The sequence below is a fragment of the Gnatocerus cornutus genome, chromosome 9 (assembly GCF_029298725.1).
Source record: "Gnatocerus cornutus isolate USDA-ARS CGAHR chromosome 9, icGnaCorn1.1, whole genome shotgun sequence".
Classification (NCBI taxonomy): Eukaryota; Metazoa; Arthropoda; class Insecta; order Coleoptera; family Tenebrionidae; genus Gnatocerus; species Gnatocerus cornutus.
This window is the reverse complement of record NC_142241.1, coordinates 10,307,891-10,321,755: the sequence shown is the minus strand read 5'-3', so window position 1 is coordinate 10,321,755 and position 13,865 is coordinate 10,307,891. Positions and strand designations below refer to the sequence as shown.

At 37.3% G+C, this 13,865-nt stretch overlaps 1 protein-coding gene across 5 annotated transcripts in view; it reads right to left on the bottom strand.

Annotated features, from left to right (window-relative positions):
- The window catches only part of Rbp6 (RNA-binding protein 6), a 223,188-nt gene that overhangs the window by 156,297 nt on the left and 53,026 nt on the right, over positions 1–13,865 (bottom strand). The window contains exon 2 of one of the 5 annotated variants that reach the window (XM_088046737.1): positions 61–101. The exons of the other annotated variants lie outside the window; for them this stretch is intronic. The gene's annotated coding sequence lies outside the window, so the exon portion shown is untranslated. The remainder of the gene's footprint in view (positions 1–60; positions 102–13,865) is intronic. 5 annotated transcript variants of the gene reach the window in all.

Here is a 13,865-nt window from a genome sequence, read left to right as displayed (position 1 = left end):
CTTTAGTGGAAATTCAGAGCGTAATTTGACAGTTGGCACCGTTTAACTGTAGTTTCCTACCTTAATGAGAGGCGCAAAGTTGCAAACTTGTCGAAATGTAGCTTGAACGCAACATATTAAATTTCGTGGTCGAGTGAAGCTCCTCTTACCTGAAAATAAAAGAGACGATCAAAACAGAACGGAAATGACTTGTGTTAAGAGTGCTGATGGTGCATTTGCAGCATCCGCAACATTGTTAGCGTTCATTACAAGACAGTGTAAGTGGTGCAGTGCTCGGTGTCACTTGGCTGAAATTGTCCGAAAAATGTTGAGCTAGCAGGAAATTTATGTGGATTGGTCATTTTTATGGAGCGGTCAGCGCAGCCGTTTCCAGAAACAATAATGACTCAAAATTAAGTCCGATTTATAACATTTTAATAATTTTAATATTTAATTTTAATAATTTTAGTACTACAGCTATGAAAATTGGGAAAATTATTATTTTTGAATCCACCAAGTCACAAAGTTGTAAAGCAAAAAACACAAGTTTAAAAAATAGCTATTTGTGTACCAAGGCCAAAAAGTGTCTCATTTTTGGCCGAGCCTTTTTTTAATGGCCGTGACGATAACCGAGGCCAGAAAGAAGGCGAGGGCAAAATGGCACTTTTTGGCCGTGATACACACAAGATTTTTCATTAAATTTACAAATTAATTAATTTTTATTTTTGATTTATTGATTTAATCATTTATAACAACTGAATAATTGTAAATATTTATGAATTCTTCAGAAAAGTTCATATTTTCTTTATTTACATTTGCAGTTTTGGCATGTGTAGCTTCACAATTTTTATGAATTAGGTTTGATGTGCTTTTTGATGTTGTTGCGGCAGCACTGCTAGACATGTTCATTTTCAATAATTCAACACGTCTTTGTTGCACTTCACATCAGTTTGGCAATTTGATTTTACTCAAATAATTATAAAAGTGGGGGTAATGTCGGTATCTTGATGTAATATGCAAAACTATGGATAGATGGCGCCACCATAGATCTGCCAAAAATGTTTGCAGCCAGAAAAGACTTACTTTTAGGCCTTGCGACCTAAAAATTCCATTTTCAGTTGAAGTGGCCTAAAAAATATATTTTCAAGTCAATGCAAAAATTTCCTACATCCATTAAAATTCGTAATTTTGGTAATTTTAGTGCTACAACTATGAAATTTGAGAAAGGTACTTTTAAGTCTTGTATTCAATCAGCCAAATTGCAAAATCGTAGAGCAAAAGCCACAAATTTTTAGAAATTTTCATTTCAAGTCCGACAGCCTCGACTAAAATTCGTAATTTTGACAATTTTAGTGCGACAACTATGAAATTTGGGAAATTTCTTATTTTTGAGTCGTGTATTAACTCTACCAAATTGCAAAATTATAAAGCAAAAGACACAAAACAATTTCATTTCCAAGACAGAGCAACTTTCAGCTTTTCAGGATAAAGTCAGTTTGTAGTTTCAACTTACTAATTATTAATTTTATAGTTTTTTAAGTTCTCAACTTTGAAAAGAAACCAGTAAGTTATCGTTATGTGGTGTCAAGAGCGTCGAAATAATTTAACAACCCCTAAAGCCCGGAAAAATCCTGCACCGGAATTAGAAAAAATGGCAGCCACACCTCTAGTATTTTAAAGACATAAAAGCCCGAATTTGATTGATCCCAATCGGTCACCAAATCTTGGAATTTGAGCAAATACGCCCGGCCCCAGTCAATTTGGTAGATTAATTTGCCGCTACAGTTAATTAGTTAATCTTCCTCTAATGGAAGCTAAGTGTGTGCATATGCCCGAATTAAAAACTAATTTTCTCCATCAATTTAGTAACGTCTGGATTAATTTCCGTTATCACTTTATCAATTTTCGCTGCGTTAATATGCAAATCGATCGAGCACATTCGGGGAGTAAAAAAGGCCATAATTTCTCGATAATTAGCCGTTTGGACGCGGGAAGGAAATTGCTGTAATTCTGTTGGTTGTTTTAGATCATTTTTAAACTTATACGATTCCACTTGTTGGCAAAGAAAAGTTGAAATTTATTGCATTGACTGTTGGGTATTTTTACACATTCCCGCCAACATAGCTTAAGACGTTTTAAAGTTTTCACCCGGCAGCGCAATTGCATTTTGTTATAAAACGTTTCTTCCGAATTCTTTTTGCTGGTCTTGATGTATAGCGTTTCTTATCTTCAGCCAAGCACTCGTTTAGTTTTCTCGTATTTTTTATTTTAAACAAGCCAGTGACGTGAATTTTAGTTACTTCATTTAAGACTTTGCAGAATATAATTTTTCTTAATCTCCTCTCTTGCCAGAATTCATAAAATTAAAATGAAGGTAGGAAATTGAATTTTAATCTAATATTTTCGAGTGTCTCGTCATGGGCGCGGCGCTAGCTATCAGCAGAACATTCGCTTCGATAGCTCCAACAAATTTACAAAAAAAAGAACATGTCTCAATCTACATAATTATAATGTAGTCGATTGGATTACCGACAAAACGAAGAAGAAAAACAACGACGAACAAAGACGGTGTCATTAGCATCGTTAATTAAAGAGTATAAACAATTTTTGTACGGCCGTTGAACATCAAAAGATCTGATTCGAATTTCTTTCTAACACTTTTTTATTCAATTCCGTTGAAATCTCAAAACGGGGACTAATGTGTCTTGCAAGCACTAAATATTATGTGGTCTGAAAGGGTTGTGCCTCATAACACTTAAATTTTAATTGTCAATTTTTGAGCGTATGAATGTGACCATTTCCATAATGACATTGTCACAAAGCGACGGTAGCAAGAGTTCGTTTGGGGGAAGTACGGAAGTAATGCAATGGAAATGATAGTCTCAGTCCCAAAGGAGAGAATTCAGTGACACCAAATTGTTTTTCTTGTTCTGGCTGAATTACTCGCACGTTCATATAAATGAAAAATTAAACTGCTGAAAATTATAAACACAGGGGGCAGATGTTTTTGGTTCCACTTCGGGTTGTAAATAAATAACGCCGGCTTTTCCAGAGAATAAATTTCCTCAGGTTGTGGTCTTAAATCAGAAAAGGTATCGAAGCGTATTTATTGAAGGCAGCTGCTTCCTCGGTTTGTTATAATGAGGCACACAGCATACAAAGTTTCCTCTGTGGTCATCGTAGACCAGTTGTATTGTTTAAATTAAATTAATTTTCCCCGTCCTGTTATTTATGTGGTGAATTTACCCATTTCGAAAGCGTTATATGTCCGTGCATTTTACATCGGTTAATCCACATAATTTCCACTTTAACATAATGCGCTCTTGTCATTCGTTTAAAATAATCGAATAAAGCCTCAACCAGCGCTCGTGGGTGATTGGTGTTGCGGCTTTGCTTTTTTGAAAAGTAATTTTCGATGGATTTGAACCAGCCAATATGAAGCTCCATTAATTTATATCGTTGTTTTGATGAATCGAACTATCGGGCCTCATATACATTTAGCCTTATTTCTCAGTTAATCCAAATTTAATCCACAATCGGGTCACGAACGCACTGGTGTGTATATGACTGGGATAAAATCGAACCCAACGCGCGCACATACACGTCCATTACCTACGACATTTGACAGATGGGCAAGAGAGTAAAATTGTTGCCAGCACTGGAACCGTTCCTCTCTTTGTCCGATTTTTCATCATCTCCTTCTAATCCAACAGTATTGATCAAGTTAGAAGCAGGAATGCAAACACCGCATCGATCACGTGTCACTTATTTACATAATTTCGCTGAATTATTATACAGAGGATTGTACTGTTTCCTCTTGGCTATGTTTATACAGTAGCTGAAGTTAATGCCCACCACTTCTGTTCCAAACGTCACAAATCCTTTTAAGCTGAGCTAGCAATCTTCGAAATGTCTTTCTAAATGCACACTACTCAGTTGACGTTGTAAAACACAGAGTTTTCCCATATGCACCGTCGCCGAAACTCCTATCTGCATATTTCATTATCTTCAAAGTGATGATGAAAATTGTTATCTGATTTCAGACACTATTGAGCTCGAGACCTAACGCTTTCCTACGAACAATTCCTTCCAAAATCCCACATTGAAGCTATACAATTCCGACTGGAATTTGCCATTAGACAACAGCTTCCGATTCGAAATCATTCTTTGGTTTGCAAATTCACGGCCAGGAAGTGGAGTCCCATTACACTTTTCCTTCAAGGAATACAGAGCAGTCTCTTAATAGATAGCCGATGCAATAAATACGACGCGACGTACATTATCTCCATTTATCTCAACTAAGACAATTTACCGTTCTTTAGGCTATCTGCAGATACACACAATCCATGCGTTGTATGCAAAAGTTCTGTTTACGCTAATAGAAGCGGAATTTTACGTGTTTTCAAATTTGTATGTTCAAAAACTTTTGAGAAGCTAAAAGAAAAAGAACTTCAGGTCCTAAAATTTGAGAGCACCCTAGAGATCTAAAAACTGAGACGAATCCAAAGAATTCGGAGATTCTAACGATCACAATATAGAATCTACGGGATTTTAAACTTTTAAAGCATCTAAAGAATTAAAAAAAAAACTCTGGAGAATCTGCAGGATTTACAAACAAAACAGACGATAAATAAAATGATAATTCGTCAGATGGAGGTACAGTTTGTTGCATGAATAAACTCGCTTCGTTAGCTTCTGAAAACTTTGTAAAACCAAATATTGTACTAAATCATTAAAAAACCTCTCCCGTCAAGCGTTTGGAGTGTTTTTGCTAGATATGGAAACTAATTAATTATGCCACTCATCTTGCACTTCGACATCATTAGAATATAGGTAGTACCCCCATTCTCTCCATAACACGCACGATATTTAAAGTAAGCAAATTCAAAACTCCCGCCACCCACCCTGTTGGTAGGCCTGCTTACTGGCGGTTCTGTCATTCTTCATTTTCGTGCCATAACACGTTCACGTTTTTTTCCCGAGTTTTGAAGAAATTAGCCAACAAACGTTAGGCAATGGGAAAATATCGTAAAAGAAGACATCGTGACCACAGTTCGAGTTGCAGTCCGTCCCCAGGAGCGAGAGAGCACAGCGAACTTGGTCAGAAATTTCATCACCTAGAAAATGAGGTTATGTTGCGGCGTCACCGCGGCGTCTTCAGGAATTTGACGACACTCTTCGGACTTTCTTGACTCCAGGCTCGTCCCAGAAAGAACAATTGCAACTGCAGTTTATCCTGTTGATTGCGGTGTACTTTAGCGTATACCTTTCCAGTAGACATCGTGGCCATAGTTCGAGTTGCAGTCCGTCCCCAAGGGCCAGAGAAAACAGCGAACTCGATCAGAAATCTCATCGCCTAGAAACTGAGAAAGAACACAATTGCGCTTTCTTCTTATGGAGATTTGCGTTGCAACTTGCAGTTTATCCTGTTGGTTGCGGTGTACTTTAGCGTATACCTTTCCAGTAGACATCGTGACCGCAGTTCGAGTTGCAGTCCGTCCCCAAGGGCCAGAGAAAACAGCAAACTCGATCAGAAATTTCATCGCCTAGAAACTGAGAAAGAACACAATTGCGCTTTCTTCTTATGGAGAATTGCATTACAACTGCAGAATATCTTGTTGTTTGAGGTGTACTTTAGCGTATACTTTTCCAGTAGACATCGTGGCCACAGTTCGAGTTGCAGTCCGTCCCTAGGGGCCAGAGACAACAGCGAACTCGATCAGAAATCTCATCGCCTAGAAACTGAGAAAGAACACAATTGCGCTTTCTTCTTATGGAGAATTGCGTTGCAACTGCAGGTTATCCGGTTGGTTGCGGGGTACTTTTGCGTATACCTTTCCAGTAGACATCGTGGCCACAGTTCGAGTTGCAGTCCGTTCACAGGAACGAGAGAGAACAGCGAACTCGATCAGAAATTTCATCGCCTAGAAAAAGAGGAGTTGCAGCATTTTCAGGAATATTCGGACTTCCTTGGCCTTGAATGAACGCAATTGCGCTTTCTTCTGATGGAGAATTACGTTGCAACTTGCAGGTGTTCTTATTGGTTGCAGTGTACGTTTTTTGTATGACCTAGCAGCGTTATCTGAGGTGACCTTTCTTCACGTTGCGCTTTCTTCTTATGGAGAAATGCGCTGCAAAATTGCTGATTTCCCTGCTGATTGCGGAGTACGTTTTACGTTACTGAGATTATCTTCTTCAGAGTTGCTTTCTTGTAGAGAATTGCGTTACAACTTGCAGGTTGTCCTGCTGGTTGCGGTACGTTACTGAGACTATCCTAACGGATGAGGTGAGCCCGAGGATGCGCCTGTTTAGAGCAAGAAGTGTTGTCACTTCTTGTGCAGATTCCAGTTGGGGCGTCAACGATAGGTGATCCTGTTCATGCAAATTTGTCGGCGCGTTGGGCCTCTATTCTAACACAAGGTTTGCCTTCTGTATCTCGCTCCACTTTGGTCCCAAATACCCATTGGATGGTAATTGTCCTTTGTTCAACGCGCAAAAATTCAATCCAGAATCAGTCGTCTCTGTCCCTGAATGGGTAATCTATCGCGACACTCGTTAAGCTGGACTTCAAGTTCAGATGAGGCGGCCCTCTTCAATATCAAACGGTTTTATACCACCTTTTGCAAAAGAAGGGGAGGGGGCGACAATGATGTGCAGATTATAGGATGATTATCGGATGCAGCTTGCCTTTTGGCAAATGTATATCACACTCAAATCTGCTTTCCGTCTAGAATTAATTCTCAAACGTTAAAAAGTCGAATCTCGTTCCCTTTTTTGGCAATAATCTTGAAGAACGACTTTTAGGAAACAAAAACACTTGGAAAGACGGCCTCTCCAAGGGATCTCACTTTGTCAAGGCGTCCTTAAAACTGCCGAGGTTCATACCAGCACTGGTCATCCCGTTTGGGCGCACCAATCAGAAATGGACGAAGAATTTTTACCCAAGAAAACACAACTTAAACGATCCGAACCACAGAAGACCAGTCACGGAAGTTTGAGATTAGCAGTGGCGGCCTCCACTGTAAGATTTGCCGAACGATTGCAGTCTTTTATTGATGCTTGACAGTCCATCACCAGCAACTAGACAAATTTGTCGTTGATTTGGGGTTTTAAAATCCTTTTTTTTGTTAATCTTCCACACCAAGGTCATCTTCTGCTGAAAGATTGATGTCTGTCTCAGAAAATCAAGCGACTTAGGTCGCAGTTAATGTTACTAAAGAAGGGTGTTATAAATTTATAACCAAGTAAACCAAACCAGTTGAAGTACAATTCGTTACTACTGTTTTACAGTCTGTAAGCCTAATGGTTCTCAGCGACGAATTTTAAATTTAAAACACTTAAGCATTAGGTCTTTGCCCTAAGTTGCTTCTTAGCTTCAATTGATCTAATGGTTGCATATTTCTTTGTTTGATTATTCACACTGATAGGCGATTTCTTCGCTTTTGTTTAAATGGAAAACTATGAATATTCGCCTTTACCCTTTAGGTTAGCGTTGGCTTCTTAGCTGTTCAACAAGTTAAAAACTTGTTGTTCTTTGTCAGTTTTATAATAAGATGACTTATTGCTCTTTAATGACACGATGAATCTTGCTCTGGTATCTCCAAGACTGCTAGAATCTTTCAGATTTCTAATTAATATTAAAAAATCAAGTCCATCTTGCAAGGTCGTGAAAATTTTAGGAATTCTTTTGAATTCGGAACAAATGACTGTAGAGTTGCAACCGGAAAAGAGGATCAAAGTTAGAGCTAGAGTTTTCAAAGAAACTTTCTTGCACAATTAGAGAATATACTAGATTTTACACCCGTCTGTACAGCTGTACAGTATGGTTGGCTTAATACAAGGTACATGGAAAGAGCGAAGGTTTAGCCCTTCAACAATTTTGAGATAAATATGACGCTCGCATGTTGTTTATCTCCCTCTTTAACAGAAGATTATCTTAAGTGGCAGCTTAAAGTTTCTCTATCAGACTGTCAAATAAAGTCGTTTGACTTTTCAACTGAGACTTACTCTGATGCCTCGTGGACCGGCTGGTGAGTTGTAAATGGAAATCAATGGGCGTTTAGACATTGGATGAAGAAAAAGAAGTGTCACTTCCATTATCTTGAATTCCTAGCACCTTTTGGTCTAAGGTGGTTAGCTTCCGAATCACGTCATGCAAAAATTTATTAAGGCTTGACAACGCCACCGCCGCTGTTAATATAAATAGGATGGGTGGTATTCAATTTCCATTACTTTCTAAATTATCCAGAAGGATTCACAATTTTGTGAGCAGCAGAACTATGGATCTTTGCTTCTATGCAAGCTCTTTAAATAAGGCCATGGCTGTTTAGGAGTCCAGAGGGATACTTGCATTAACAAAATGGTAGCTTCAATTTCCAGTTCAACATACAAACAATGGCGTGACGTGGAAGAAATGTAGTCACGGAGCCACTTTTGCGTTAAACGTTATAGTGAAATCAGTAGACAATGTTTTGTCCTTTCTGACATACGAATTTAAGACGGATTTTCGTACGGGAGTCTTAACAGTTTCAATTCGGCTTTGGCCTTTCTTTTTACACCTAAATTAGGTGAGGATCACAGGATTAAACTTTTTTTTTAAGCATATCTATCACTTGAGGTCATCAAGTCCCAAGTAGGATAAAGTTTGGACCTCAGTGTTGCCTTAGCACACCTTCGCACAATTTCATTAAACGCAGACATATCTCTCTGTTTTTTAACATTGAAGCTTGCACTTCACCAAACGGAGAAGATAAGACGTTTTGTTTTCGTCTTTTTCCAACTTTCCAAAAGAATGCCTCTTTCGCTACAATTAGTCGAGCCATAAAGGATGTTTTGGAAACAGCAGGTGTTGACGCCTCTATTTTCTCGGCAAATGCCGCTAGAGCCTTTAGGAAAGGACTATTAGGATGGTCCAAAAATCCGTTGTGTGCGGCATTATAACCGTTCTATTATGTAAAATAGATGTGGTCCTTTTGCTAAGGTTGTTTTAAATTATCCCTAATATACGTTTATATTAGGTTAGCCTTGTCATTGGAGACACTGACATAGTTTATTTTCTTCTTTTACGTTTACCGATATTTATTCCAGTTTTAAATTGAGAATGGAATAAATAAAAGTCGAGTCGCAACGTACTTTAAACATCTACCTATATTCTAATGATGTCGAAGTGCAAGATGAGTGGCATAATTAACAAGATCAAACGAACTTACCAAGTGAAGTTCGATCTTGATTATGCTATCATCTTGCACAACGACATCACTCCCACCCTTTGCATCTTCAAAAAGATGCAACCCTGATCTTCCCAAGTTGCGACATCGAAGACTTTAAAATAATGACAGAACCGCCAGTAAGCAGGCCTACCAACAGGGTGGGTGGCGGGAGTTTTGAATTTGCTTACTTTAAATATCGTGCGTGTTATGGAGAGAATGGGGGTACTACCTATATTCTAATGATGTCGTTGTGCAAGATGATAGCATAATCAAGATCGAACTTCACTTGGTAAGTTCGTTTGATCTTGTTAATAAAAACACCCGAAATGCCTTACGCTATTAAAAAGGTCGTGCCCTTTTGTAAACTTCGCACGTTGAAAACAAGCTTAAACCTTTCATGTGGTTACGTTAGTTTGAAAAGTTCAATACCGTGAATTGGTTTTGGGTGATCGTTTGGAGATAAACAAAAAGATGCGCCTTTTTGTCTGAGCCAATAAACGGGCAAGTTTGACGTAAATGTACTCCCCAAACGGCAACTCATTACGCTTTAGTTGTGTGCAGAGATAAGCCGTCAGACACGCTGCTCTGAATGGACGTCATCAAAGTGTTACACTTAATGAAATAAGCTCAAAAATGTCGGTGATGGCTGATAAGTACGGTCATAAGGTCGTGGCTTTATACGTTTTATCGACTAGACATTTCCGTGTTTTCGTTCTTTTTTTAGTACAACAAGGGATCGCATCATATCGACAAAATTCGATTTCGTTAATGTCATATCCGAAACATCTCACGTCTTCCCCCTTAAATGGGAGAAAGATTCTGCGATCCAGGTGCTCGTGTTGGACAACCTACCACAAAGCACACACTTGTACATATTCTAAGTCCCTTGTTTACATAAAGACGAGCTAAAACAATGAACCTGTCCGAGTTGGATGTGATATGTCATCCACAACACCTCACGTTCCCAAGAGGCTCGTTTGTTTGAAATAATGACGGCGACAATTTTTAGAACTGTGGTAATTCCGACTTGACTTGCAAGCCAACGAGTGCCCTTCGTTATGATAATGTCGCACACAGAGACCGAGAAGCACATACACGAACAATTCGGGTTTGTTCCAGGAAAATAAAGCACTAAGGAGCTGAGACGTCATAAAGACAATTACCAAGACTATTTCTCACGACTATTATGATGGTAATAAGGAACATCATCCAATAGAACCCGTCGTCATTAACTCGTTAAAAATTCGCAAATACAACTAATCGCTCCAGTAATGGGACTTCTTGTTTGATCGCTTTACATATTAATCACTACAGTGTAGACGACTCCGACAAAAAGAAAACGACGCGAAACGGGCTCAAAAGAATTTCCAAAGGCTGCCCGACAATGTGGATAACAGAGTATGTGTACAGCTAAGTAATTATCGTAACGTAAAGTCACTCTTTTTACCTGTTCTTTGAAAACAGACGCTAACTACTCATTTAATCTTATTTAAGTAGTAGAATTTTCTCATTAAAATATTTTCAAAATAAACGAAAGATTATAGTTTCGCTTTACACGAGAAATTTCAAAGTCATTTCCTAATGTCGTGGTTAACAATATCATTTTCACTTTGGAAGTGACTTGCAGATTAAACAATAAAATCATCACAAGACGTGACCACAATGGTAAGTCAATTTTGCCTTCTGGCGAGGAATGCTTTTCCCGATTGTTCAATTTTCCTTTTTTCTAAGATATGCCATTGAATTTTTACCATAAAAACCCACTCTAATCACAATTAAAATTACGACTGCCTACTCGTTTATTTACGCAAAAAATTTTGGGCAAAATAATACCAAAAACATCAAGGGGTCCCAAAATTTAAGAATTTATGTTATAGAATAGAAGAATAAATAGTGGTTTACTCTACTTTAAACAGCCGGTTAAAATTTGCAATTTTAATACATACGTAAGAGCCGGTTTACAGATGGTAAATTATCTCTTTAATTTCGATTAAATATTTAACATTATTATAAAGTGACATGTGACGGTTTTCCCGCCAATCAAATGTCAGCAATTGTTAAATTAGATGCGAGATTAATTTAATTTCATTTACATTATTGTACAAACCGCCTTAAAACCATTAAAAATTTACAAATCTGCTTAAATGTCCTCTGCCTGCAATAATTTTTTTGCAATATTGGCAAATTTATATTATTCCACGAAGTATATTTGCGTTCCGGTGATGGTCTAGACCGTCTGGAATAATAAAGTGATTAAGCAATTGACTTTGAAATGATCTATAAACTTTTCCAAACAAAACGATACTGCAAAAAGAAAAGGAAGATCCGTAATTGAGTGACCGTTAAGAATAAATTGAATCGATTCGTAAACAGAAAGCCCGTTAATAAATAAATAGAATAATCGATAAACGATCTGTAATAAATCATCCAATTAATCGATTAGTAGTGATTATGTTGAATCAGTGGAGTCCCCCTCGCCCCTCCAGCTCAATAATGCGTTCAATCTGCGCCAGCGTTATTAAATATTTATCTAATCCACATTCACGAGCTTTTCTGCCGGCGAATGTATAATTTAATGACGTTGTTGATTACTTTTACTATCAATTGATTGCTTGCTCACCCATTAGCTCGTGTTTATTATAATAACAATCACGCGACAGCATTTTAACGAGCATCACCTAGAGGTCAGACAAATCGCGATTTGTGTTTAGGGAGCTGTTTCGGTGCCAAGCAGAAAGGAATCGTGCTTTATAGATAAAATTTAAAAAGATTTTATGGGAGATACGAATACGTGAATAGAATTTGCATGACGTACGTGTTTGATCAAAAGTTAAGAGTCGATTTCTCATCTCTTTAGCGTTGGTCTGCGATTTACATCGAAGATGGAGTAAAGTTTCGCATGCATAAGATCATCACGCGCTTACAGTCGCCTGTCAATTATTATCTGATTTGTTCTAGTAAAACTTTTCCTTTCCAATAACAAGAAATGCAAAGCAGAAAATAAATAAACGTTTCTTATATATTTTCTTCGACGGGTTGCTTCCAGCTATGAGCAGCTTTATGCTCGAACGACGCTTGGGGTAAACGCATTTTGATCATAATATCTCTTTGAGAGGTCTCCTGTGTTGTGCAGCGATTACCGCGGTATATTCCCTTCCCATACGACCTTTGAAATATGTGGACTACTCGTACATGCGATAATTCAATATCTGATCAGAGCTTTTCTTTTACAAAGGGTAAATCGGAAAATTGGATTTTTAAGAGAATGCGATAATCGCCAGACCGGAATCAACAACATCTAATTAGCGGAATATGGAAAAAGCAACACCGAAATCATCCCATTTCCGACTACTTAAGCCAAATTACCAATCCGTCGATAAAAGGGGCGAGAGTTTATCAGATTTTTCTGCACACTAAATTACAATAAATGGGTTAATGATTGCTTACTTCCATGAAAAACTCACCTAGATTTTCATTTAGAACACTTTCTAAATTAATCAATTGACAATTTCATGATGAAGAACGATCGAAATTGCCGTCATTTATACATTTGTTATAATTTAATTATAATTGCCGTTCATTAGCTAATAAAATAAAGTATGCAACGCATAATTGCAAATTAAAATTAAATTACGTTGTATTGTTTGAAATAATCAGTCCCTAATGCAATTTTTAATGTTTTTGATGAATTATTCTGTCGAGATTTTTAAACAAATCACTGTCATTCCTAGAGTTCTAGAATGTTTAGAAAGCTCGCAAATTTTAATTTTCGAAATCTGAGGATCAGGACTAATTTTAGAAAGTGAAAGCTCTTGAAGCGATTTGCTAAAATGCAAAAAGTATTTCATGTCGTCTCAGATTTGTTGACATTTCAATTTTCAAGCAGATATTGCTGTTCGTATTAAATAAAGTATTAAATAAATTCTGAAATTTTGAATAAAAAGTGTGTCCGATTTCCAGCAGTTTCTTACAGGTGGTAATAATAAGCTTTTAAGACATTTCTGTCAGTGAAATTTTACATTAAAAAGTATCGAGAAATGAGGAAAAGTCTGATTTATACTTGAATTTCAATAGGAATTAGATGAAGCAATTAAAAATGCCAGGAGTTCGACAAGTTGAAACTAAAATTAGTAATTTAATTACCATCATTCGAGAGCTTTGGAAAATGTGCTAAACTTTGTTACATGAAAATGATGGATGAATTAGTAAAAACATGTTTCTTGTTTTCAAAATGTTGAATTTTCGGCCAAAATTCCCAAGTTTTTCGTTAAATTGCCTCCAAAGTTTTATCGCCAATATAAAACTTGCTGCTTTACTGCCGTTAGTAGTCAACTAGTAGTCAAGGCGTGTTTCTTTAAAAACTTTCATTCAATTTAATTTTACGGTTTAAAAGAAAACAGACCATAAACATAAAAGGTAGTAGATCTATCTGACGGCTCTGCAGTTCCTATTTTATTTACTACATCTAAGAAAACGTACGATGAAGAATCCAAAAGATGCGACAAGCACGACCCAACTAACAAATTTTCATAATTCCATAAATCACGTGAACGCACGATTCTCGGGACCAAAGTTTGTACAGAACCACGCAACGAGCTTTCTTTTCGTGATAGCATCAAAGTTCTATGACTACAAGAGACTCAATTTCTTGTTTTGTTATTAGGGTAAGAAAATAAT